Source organism: Carassius carassius, chromosome 31, assembly GCF_963082965.1.
Source record: "Carassius carassius chromosome 31, fCarCar2.1, whole genome shotgun sequence".
NCBI lineage: Eukaryota > Metazoa > Chordata > Actinopteri > Cypriniformes > Cyprinidae > Carassius > Carassius carassius.
Genome location: NC_081785.1, coordinates 9,976,208 through 9,987,792, shown reverse-complemented (window position 1 = coordinate 9,987,792; position 11,585 = coordinate 9,976,208). Strand labels below are relative to the sequence as shown.

At 36.5% G+C, this 11,585-nt stretch overlaps 1 pseudogene; it reads right to left on the bottom strand.

Annotated features, from left to right (window-relative positions):
- Positions 1-770: 770 nt before the first annotated feature.
- Positions 771-6,108, bottom strand: LOC132112058 (ankyrin repeat domain-containing protein 1-like; annotated as a pseudogene).
- Positions 6,109-11,585: the final 5,477 nt, after the last annotated feature.

The following is an 11,585-nucleotide window of genomic DNA, read 5'->3' as shown; positions in this document are numbered from 1 at the left end:
TTTTTTAAACATAAATAATGCAAATTCTACACGCAATAATAAACCATAACAACATACAAATAAAAATATTACCACATTCAAATACCAAAGTACAATGTAAAGTAATTACATTAGTGAGTAAAATAAGATAATAAGCAAGTAGATAGAAATTTACTCTAAAAGAATAAGAAAAAAGGGTGTGCAAAACATAAGAAAGAACGTCAAACATGGTATTGTAGATCACCTTATTAATACATTTTGAGGCCTCAATACAAACTAAATTCTTGCTTGTATACATTAAAGTGGAATTTACAGTTTGTGTAGGCTATATAGAGAATTATAAAACTAAGTTTATGCTGTTCATATTTTTGTCATTAATATAAAAACCAAAATGATATGTCTAATAAAGAAAACTCACATATAACTTTCGGGAAACACTTGGTGACTCCTACCAAAACACTTTATTCACATTTAATTAAAATGATTAACAATTACTTTAAAGGGTTTAGAAGAAAGAATTATAAAACACATTTACCGATGCACATTTCCATGTACCCAGTGCCAAAGTCTCTTACAAATCATGTCCAAAATGACAAAATTGCAATAATATCCATCATAAACCAGAAGACCAGCATTCACATTCTGTTACATTTCTGAACATTTACAGTTCTGCCTCTAGTCTGTACAGACATTTCCCCAGTAGATCAAACTGCCATGGACAATTTTTTAAATGCAGTCACAAATTATGAAATTAAAATAATATTAAATAATAACTCAAACAACATACAACCACTCACACATATTTATGTTTCGTGCCACTCACCAAAGATTCTTTGTTCACAAAATCAAGCGAGACAACTGCGCAAACAATATTTACAAATAACCTTATCAAAATTTCAGACGCTCTATCGCCAGCAATTAGCATCATCATTAAGCAAATTGCAAAGTGCTGTTCAGTTTAATGTTTAACATGTAAGAAAGAAAGAACAATAACAATGGACATTTTATAACAATTCAGCATTGGGATGGATGTTTGAAAGTTGTTCATTTGGATACGGTGCTTCCTCTTCATTAAAGTTATTCAAGATGTTTTGCACACCTTTTTGCCATGAAAGCAGAGTCTCCATTGGTGTCTTTCCATCCTGTAAATTACAGATAATTTTAGGATATATCCACTAAAATATATCCATTTAAACAGACTTACTAACTAATACTCACAGAATGATTTCTTTTTGCATTGACTATATTCAGTCATTTAGTCACAAAAGAATAAAGCATTATATATATTTTTGTTTATCTTCTTTTTGATATTATGAAGAGTCAGCATTGGGGCATTAAACAGAATCATGTAGTGCCTAAATCTGTCTCTAGAGGGCACCATGTAAGCTTCAAATCTCATATAAGGCTAGTATGTACCCTAATTGAACTTACATTGTTTTTGGCATGTAGACTGACTCCATACATCATCAGCAGTTTCAGCATTTTAAATCTATTTATCCTCACTGTGTCGTGCATTGGTGTGTCTCCCTCCTACACAAACACAATGCAGTAGTATTAGAGAAGAAAAGCAAAATGTGGGACGATGCATTAATATCATATATATATATATATATATATATATATATATATAGATTCTGAATGTTTCTGAAAAATATTTGAATAAAGGTTAAAAATAAATCTTGCCCTATCTTTAACATTTACATCAGCTCCACAGTGAATGAGACGCCCAGCACAATCATAATGCCGTCCGGACGGCAACATGGAGGGGTGTGCTGCATAGCTGAAGCTGAAGTCAATTTTGTACTAGTGCAAACTACAGTGGCACATTGAAAACTTTAAGAAAAAGAAGGATAAAAATGCTTCATGATTGTTTTCTACAAAAAGCATGAGAATGATTTGTGAATGTTATTATAACTGTTCAAAGTTCCATTTGGTATCATATGCCTGCCTAAACTTTTATCAACCTTGTCTCTGGAGTTGAATTTGGCTCCTTTATTGAGAAGCAGCTCCAGGGCAGGCAGGCTTCCACCTCTACAGGCCCAGTGCACAACTGTCGCATCCAGCTATGAACATGCAATAGAGAAATTGCATCTCAGCATTATAATAAAAAATAAATGTTAAATAATATAATTGGAGCACTGGTGTAACAGTCACATCCACCATCTGTGCCACCTTGTCTTTTTGATCCATGGATGCTCCACTCTCCAGGAGCTTCTGCATGATCTCTATGTAACCTTGGGCACTGGCTTTATGCAGAGCAGAGCGCTTAAACTGAAAGAGAGAGAACAAGTGAGAGTCGGTGTTGTTATTGTTACTAAAAGTGTTCATTTTTTGATTGTTAATTTAAATGAAGTGGATCAAAATAAAATGTAAATATTAGATGAAAAAAAAAAACTAAAACTCTAAATTTTGCCAACTATAGTAATTGAAATAAAATAAGTTTAAGTTGAAGAACCAAAATTACTAAAACCATAGGTGAAATAAATATGCACAAAAAAATAAAATAAAAATAATTATATATATATATATATATATATATATATAGGTCCTTCTCAAAAAATTAGCATATTGTGATAAAGTTCATTATTTTCCATAATGTAATGATAAAAATTAAACTTTCATATATTTTAGATTCATTGCACACCAACTGAAATATTTCAGGTCTTTTATTGTTTTAATACTGATGATTTTGGCATACAGCTCATGAAAACCCAAAATTCCTATCTCAAAAAATTTGCATATTTCATCCGACCAATAAAAGAAAAGTGTTTTTAATACAAAAAAAAGTCAACCTTCAAATAATTATGTTCAGTTATGCACTCAATACTTGGTCGGGAATCCTTTTGCAGAAATGACTGCTTCAATGCGGCATGGCATGGAGGCAATCAGCCTGTGGCACTGCTGAGGTGTTATGGAGGCCCAGGATGCTTCGATAGCGGCCTTAAGCTCATCCAGAGTGTTGGGTCTTGCGTCTCTCAACTTTCTCTTCACAATATCCCACAGATTCTCTATGGGGTTCAGGACAGGAGAGTTGGCAGGCCAATTGAGCACAGTAATACCATGGTCAGTAAACCATTTACCAGTGGTTTTGGCACCGTGAGCAGGTGCCAGGTCGTGCTGAAAAACGAAATCTTCATCTCCATAAAGCTTTTCAGCAGATGGAAGCATGAAGTGCTCCAAAATCTCCTGATAGCTAGCTGCATTGACCCTGCCCTTGATAAAACACAGTGGACCAACACCAGCAGCTGACATGGCACCCCAGACGATCACTGACTGTGGGTACTTGACACTGGACTTCAGGCATTTTGGCATTTCCTTCTCCCCAGTCTTCCTCCAGACTCTGGCACCTTCATTTCCGAATGACATGCAAAATTTGCTTTCATCCGAAAACTTTGGACCACTGAGCAACAGTCCAGTGCTGCTTCTCTGTAGCCCATTTCCTGCACAGGCCTGTGCATGGTGGCTCTGGATGTTTCTACTCCAGACTCAGTCCACTGCTTCCGCAGGTCCCCCAAGGTCTGGAATCGGTCCTTCTCCACAATCTTCCTCAGGGTCCGGTCACCTCTTCTCGTTGTGCAGCGTTTTTAGCCACACTTTTTCCTTCCCACAGACTTCCCACTGAGGTGCCTTGATACAGCACTCTGGGAACAGCCTATTCGTTCAGAAATTTCTTTCTGTGTCTTACCCTCTTGCTTGAGGGTGTCAATGATGGCCTTCTGGACAGCAGTCAGGTCGGCAGTCTTACCCATGATTGCGGTTTTGAGTAATGAACCAGGCTGGGAGTTTTTAAAAGCCTCAGGAATTTAAGAGTTAATTAGTTGATTCAGATGATTAGGTTAATAGCTCGTTTAGAGAACCTTTTCATAATATGCTAATTTTTTGAGATAGGAATTTTGGGTTTTCATGAGCTGTATGCCAAAATCATCAGTATTAAAACAATAAAAGACCTGAAATATTTCAGTTGGTGTGCAATGAATCTAAAATATATGAAAGTTTATTTTTTATCATTACATTATGGAAAATAATGAACTTTATCACAATATGCTAATTTTTTTGAGAAGGACCTGTATATATATGTATATATATATATATATATATATATATATATATATATATATATATATAATAGCTATAGAGCTATATAATAGTATATACTGAAAAAACACAGGTGTGAGTTTAAAGGGATAGTTTACACAAAAATGAAAATTTGTTCATCATTTACTCACTATAATGTTGTTCCAAACCTTATGTGGAACGTAAAAGATGATATTTTGTAGAATGCTGGTAACCAAACAGTTTTGGTTACCATTGACTTCCATTGTGTGGACATTAAAACTAAGGCATTCCTCAAAATAGTTTTTTTTGTCATTTTTGGGTGAACTCTCCCTTTGATTCTGGAAGACTTAACAGCACGAGTGAAGGAAAGTGTTAATCGTCTGTGTTTTTGTGTTACACACTCACATGATCACAAGCATTGGGGTCTCCACCATCTGATAAATATTTCTTAACAACAGGTAATTTATTCTCTGTGACAGCTTTTAGGAACAAAGCCTGGTCCACTATTTCTGGCTGAAAAAATGTTAGCCAATAATTAAATCTACAATCTTTATGATATAGCCATCTTAAAATAAAATAGTCGCATTTGTAACGCATTTTTGAATAAGTTCCTCACCAGGATATCAGACTCTGGCTGTTTCTTTGATGCTTGAATCTTCCTTTCTTTTCTCCTCTTCCTCAGTAGAAAAATGTTGAAGAGGTCTTCTACAGTTTCTAGTTTTAGCTGTCCTGATCGGTCAACCTAAGAAATATTAAAAGATAGATGTATGTCATTATGTTACTATATCAAATTATAGCCATGTTCATTTTTATTAAGTTTTTATTCATTCTCACATTGAGTTTCAGGTTCTGTTTGCTTGGTTTGATGTCATTCTGGGTGGTATCACTCAGGTCCTGTTGTCTCTGAAGTCCATCCCTTTTCTCCTGAATGATGCCAGTTTCATATTCTCCTGCAGAAAACACCTCTGCGCAAGCACCTCCTGGTACCTTTCCCTCGCCTCTCCTCCCGCTGATCTGCGATTGGAAGTGACATTCGTCAGTCTTGGATTTCATATACGTATGAATAAAATTCAAGGGAGCACAAACAACTGGTCTACTGTGACCACAGCTTTTACACTCTCGGTTACAAGCTTTCAGAGAAAGAACAAGTGTGTAGTTTAAAGCAGAAAGTTTCATTTAGTGATTGTGTAGGTGGGGTGGAGAGAGTGTTCAGCTGTTTTAAGATATCATTATATGAACACAAACATTTCCTCTTCTTTTTCACTCATATGTTTATTGTATGCATTTTCTTTGTTCCTAATGTAACTTCTCTGCTATGCACTTCCTGTCTTTTTCTCAATTCAGCCCTTTTCATTGTAAACACTATAGATGTAGGATGCTGTAAGCGTAAACAGTGTTATTTTTGTATTATTTATATACTATTAGCATATTAATATTTGGAATTAGCTTTTATTTTTATATGATTCGTTTTCTTTTTAACTTTAGGTTACGTTTTTTTCTGTTATTTTTATTACAGAATTATTTCATCTTCAGCTGTATTTCAACTGCATAATTTTGTTTAACAATTTTCTTCACTTTATTTCTCTATATCTTTATTTCTTTCTATGTAAACACATGCATTTGCATGGGATTTTTTTTCATGTTTATCTTGCACAAAATTCTAACAATATAAATCCTGAAGTTTGTTGGTAACATATCAACATTCAGATGAGACTCTCACAAAGCACTGCGTGCATCAGCACAAAACCTACCAGCTCTTCAACGCGCAGCAGTCCCATGATGTCTGTGATCTGGAGTTTGTCTTCAGCTCTATGTTGCGTGTTTTGCTGTAAGGCTGTCAGTGGTGAGGGATGTATTTCTCTGTGTGGTTAATTAGAATCCCAAAGCGATCGCTGTTGCCTGCTCAGCTCCCTGATGTTCTGTGTATCATCTCTCCATCACCTCCTTTATATATACAGTACGCGGTTCCAGAGTCTGGCGCAGGCCATAAAAAAGTTACAGTAGATCATGTTCCTTACTTTCTCTACCACTCTTTCACCGCCCACAGAATTCCAATGTCGCGAGACACCTTCAGTCATCCTTCCCGAACATCGAATGAATCTCGTGCATACAATGACTGCACGAGCCACGAACGCCCGGCTTCCGTGCTGGTATGACTATGCACCAGGCTCCCAGGCCCGACCTGCAACCTCTGACACGCGGGGCAACAGGTGCAAGACTCCATGACTGCATAGTGTATTCTGTGCGTGAGAAAAACAATAAAAAAGTGTGACGTGGCTCTTTTGTCAATTATAGTAAGGCAGACTAGTTGTCACAAATTTTCTCAGGGCAAAGTCTTTTTTTAATTCAGAGTTCAATTTAATTTAATTTAATTTAATTTAATTCAAGTTTTGGTAAAAAAAAAATAAAAAAAAACCTTCCACCGTTATTGCCATGGAAATATAGAGTAAGTCTGCAAGGTACAACATGTATAATAAAACAATTACAAAATGCAAAAGAATTCCTAAAAAAATATATATAATTATAATAATAAAAAATGCAAAAATAAAAATATCTATGGAAGCCTGTTTCCGCCATGGAATATACATTCCTGACTTGTTGTCTTGCAATTCTGAGTCTAAATAAATCTCTAAAAATACTTTCTTTTGGAACTAAAAGTTTGTATCTCATAAATTCTGACTTCTCAGAACTGAAAACTGACTCAGGATCGCAAGAAAAAAAGTCTGAAGTGTGAAATAAAAAGTCACAATTACATTTTTATTTATTTATTTTTTGTAAAAAAAAAAACAACAGGTTTCCATATATATTTTTTGTCAAAAGAATATGTAAATATCTAAAAACTATGCAACATGTGAAAACTAAATATAGGCTACAGTAGGCTTATACAGCATACGGTATATACAGTATACCTGTATGTGTATTTATTTATGAGGATTTATATTCAAGGACATTTATTTATTCTTGTGTGTCATGGGCTCATTTTTAGTGTTAATGTCACCATGCACCCTTTTGCATACTTCTTGTGAGGCAACAAGAGCTGTTAACACTCACTATATTATTTTAATTCAAACAAATGTTCAGAAATAACATGTCAGCCTGTCAAGTTGCGCAAGTCTGGTGTGAGCATGACATGAATGATGTCTGTGAACTTACGTTCACATGAATATACTGTCTGATGAGAGTCACTATTGGCTATAAATAGCCTCATGGTAATGACAGTGTGACAGGTTCAAGATACCTTCTCACCTCTTATGGACAGGGAGAAATATGTACAGATAAATGTGGGCTGATGTCATCCGTCAACGGCCGTGTTTTGCAAATGCATGCTTCTGCAAAGCACTCATGCCCTTTAACCACAAGCTGAACAGGTGCAGAATTGCATAAAAGTGTGATTTCTCATACGATCAGTTAGTGATGCATCTGAAGTTTACTGTAAAGAATGAGGAGCTCACCCAGTCCATCAGCCATAAATCAAAATCAATTCCAAGATTATTTTCTAGTGCAGTTTTCCTTAAAAGGAGACACTTAGGCCACTCCACTGTCTAGACCTATATCTGTGAGTTACCATATGTCGTGACTCAAGATGAAGAAAGAGCGACTAATTAGAGGAGCTTTCATTGCATTTTGAAGTGTCTTGCTCAAGGCCAGAAGGCTGGATTGCTTCTTGTGGGGTTCATACCTTTTTACCATCCTCAGTCTTGAAAAAAAGCAACTCAAGATGTTCTGATGTGATAGTTATCGATATTGTATAATGATGATATGCATTTTAGAGCTTGATTTATATTTTAGAGATTTTTTATGCTTTAAAAAGTTACATGTAGCTCTATGAAATGCCATTTAAAAAAAAATCTTTTTGCATATTTTATATTATTCTTTTAATGGCGTTAAGATATTTTATAATATAATATAATATTAAATGTGTAACCCCTCTCTCCCGGGTCCTCACCACCACACCTCGCACCTCACGATGAGTGGGCCTTGAACCCGGGCCTCCGGCATGGGGGGCGGACGCACTAACAAGGATGGCGGCGAGGACCCGGGAGAGAGGGGTTAAATTGGTGTCGTGACCCGGATGTGAGTGAGGTTTAGGGGGGTGAGTGTAACGGAGGCCAGCGAGTAGTGTTGTGCAGGTAAACCTCACAGAGACGCACTAGCGACATACGCTAGTGGCTGCAGCCATTTAGCATCCTTGTTAGTGCGTCTGCCTCCAATGCCGGAGACCCAGGTTTGAGGCCCACTCGGAGCGAGTGCGTGGTGTGGTGGTGAGGACTCTGGAGAGAGGGTTACAAATGTATTAGCAACAATCAATTCATTAAAAATATACATATTTGTGTACGCTCAGCCTGGTCTGTAGAGTAGAGAGGGAAATCATGCAACAGACTAAGAGGTTTTAGCTCTCTGTAGGGTGTGGAACTTTTGGACAGGCAAAAAGTCATGGATATAGTGGAATCCTCACACATTATTTGAGACAGCAGACCCCAAAATATGACACTTATGCCTATAAATAGTAGTATAAATCCAGTGGTGGTGTTAAACTCTTTTATGGATCAGCCGTTCACAGTTAAAAAATGCAACAAAAACAACTAGCAATAATAATAATGATAGTAAATAAATACTTGGATCAGTGACTGACTCTCACACTTTGTTTAAATATTATATTTGAAGTAGCTATATGTATATCCCCCTGTTCCATCAGATGTAAACAATTCCCCGCAATCCAGCAACTTTTACCATCTTCTAGACACTGCACTGGTAATAAAAGAGAGCAGCATCCTTCTCTTTGAAATTCAGAATCAGACTACAATTTTTTTTTTTTTAATTTTTTTAAATTAACACCAGCTTTCCATGTTGAACTACTCATTAAATGATATCTGTCAATCAGCTGTGTTTTGAAGATGTAGCCTCATGTGTTTTCATATACAGTGGCACATGTGTATGTGTGATTGTATTGGCAGATGTGAGGTTTAAATCTAGCCACTGGCTTTGTGGGTGTCTCTAATAAGGGTTATTTACAGGGTCTTACCAAGTGTATATTTGTTAGTATCATTGAAGGCTTGTAGGGATTCAGAGCTCTAACCCACTAACACTGGCAAATGGCTTTTCTGGCAAGTGATTGCATGTGTGCAGCACATAATATAGTGATGATTTTTATTTTTGTGGATCCAAACACGCCCCACACCAGAATAACTGCCCATACTCAGAGTTTAGATAAGCAGGAAGTACACAGACAACCCACTATTTCCTGCATACTCACATGTATACACACATACATAAAAACATGCTCAGAAACATGTAGAGTATTATAATAATAATGAAGAAACATGCATGTATTGATTAAATAAACAAAACCAGAAAATGACAAATGTTAAGAAAATTTGATAAGTGTTAAAAATAATTAAATCCAAACACAAATGGCTATTTGGATTTCTGATTTAACCCAGAGCTAAAAACCAGACTGGTTGGCGGGCCCAGGCCATACTGGAGAGGTTTATAGGGGAAGTAGAACATCAGAAAATCAGACATAAGAATGTGGAATCATGTTCTCACATTGGCAGGGGCTTGGAATGCTACAAGGATTTGATAGTGCTCTGAAGTTTTGAGAATGGTGAGGAATTTAGGAACCTCCATTTATGGGTATTATATGTCCTCAGCTGTGGCCATATGGCGCATGTGTTGTTTTAAGATAATATATATTTCTCTCAAGGTTTGCATGACAGCTCACATGCGTACCACTTGAAACCCATCGATGTGTTCACAACACACCTATATTTCCACATTACCTGATCATTCCAAGATCACTTGGTAAGCTTCTATGACAAGACAACATCTTTTATTGGCGACTTAACATTTATTTTATTGTAACCTTGATGGATTAATTAACTCAGCCAAAGACATATCAACAAACCCATTTCATTAGAAAATATATCTATTACATGATAGCGATTTTGTATGAATTCCTACAATGTGATTTATATTGCAAAAGCATGTGGAAACCCCCAGCAGATCATACGAAAATTAGATTATATAAATTAACCACCAATTCACCAAAGAGTAAAATACCTACAAATTGCCATGAGTGTGTTGGATATGAACCAAAGACACTTCCTTCCAAAGATATCTCACTTTACTTTACTTTACCACTGCAGACTTCCCCCAACACCATAACCAAAAGCACAAACACTGAAATGGAAGAGAATTGCAGAGACATGATTTAAGCAAGTATGAGAAGGGTTTGTCCAACACTTAATATGAGCTTTTACATTTGTCTGGTGATAACAAACATCCAACATTAAGTGATTATTTGATATAGACATATTGACTTAAATGCACTCAGCAAGATTATTTCTCAGCCTATAGCTCATCCATGACAGTAGTTCATTTGAAAGGGAAAATGTCATTTAGTCAATTTGCATGCTACTATGCTAGTATTTAAGTTAACTAAAATAGACATTAATGGTCATTATAATGCAGTTCAAACAAAATGTAATGTGATAATGTAGGAATTGTAATAAAATAAAGAGAGTACCAGTTAAAAGGTCAAGCCAATAGGATCACTTGATGGAGACCTTAATCAGGTTAGTGGGCATGTACAGGTGCTGGTCATATAATTAGAATATCATCAAAAAGTTGATTTATTTCACTAATTCTGTTCAAAAAGTGAAACTTGTATATTATATTCATTCATTACACACAGACTGATATATTCCAAATGTTTTCATTTTGATGATTATAACTGACAACTAAGGAAAATCCTAAATTTAGTATCTCAGAAAATTAGAATATTACTTACTGTAAGACCAATACAAAGAAAGGATTTTTAGAAATCTTGGCCAACTAAAAAGTATGAAAATGAAAAGTATGAGCATGTACAGTACTCAATACTTAGTTGGGGCTCCTTTTGCCTGAATTACTGCAGCAATGTGGCGTGGCATGGAGTCGATCAGTCTGTGGCACTGCTCAGGTGTTATGAGAGGTTGCTCTGATGGTGGCCTTCAGCTCTTCTGCATTGTTGGGTCTGGCATATCGCATCTTCCTCTTCACAATACCCCATAGATTTTCTATGGGGTTAAGGTCAGGCGAGTTTGCTGGCCAATTAAGAACAGGGATACCATGGTCCTTAAACCAGGTACTTTGGCACTGTGTGCAGGTGCCAAGTCCTGTTGGAAAATGAAATCTGCATCTCCATAAAGTTGGTCAGCAGCAGGAAGCATGAAGTGTTCTAAAACTTCTTGGTATACAGCTGTGTGACCTTGGACCTCAGAAAACACAGTGGACCCACACCAGCAGATGACAGGGCACCCCAAACCATCCCTGACAGTGGAAACTTTACACTGGACCTCAAGCAACGTAGATTGTGTGCCTCTCCTCTCTTCCTACAGACTCTGGGACCCTGATATCCAAAGGAAATGCTAAATTTACTTTCATCAGAGAACATAACTTTGGACCACTCAGCAGCAGTCCAGTCCTTTTTGAAGCGAGACGCTTCTGACGCTGTCTGTTGTTCAAGAGTGGCTTGACACAAGGAATGCGACAGCTGAAACCCATGTCTT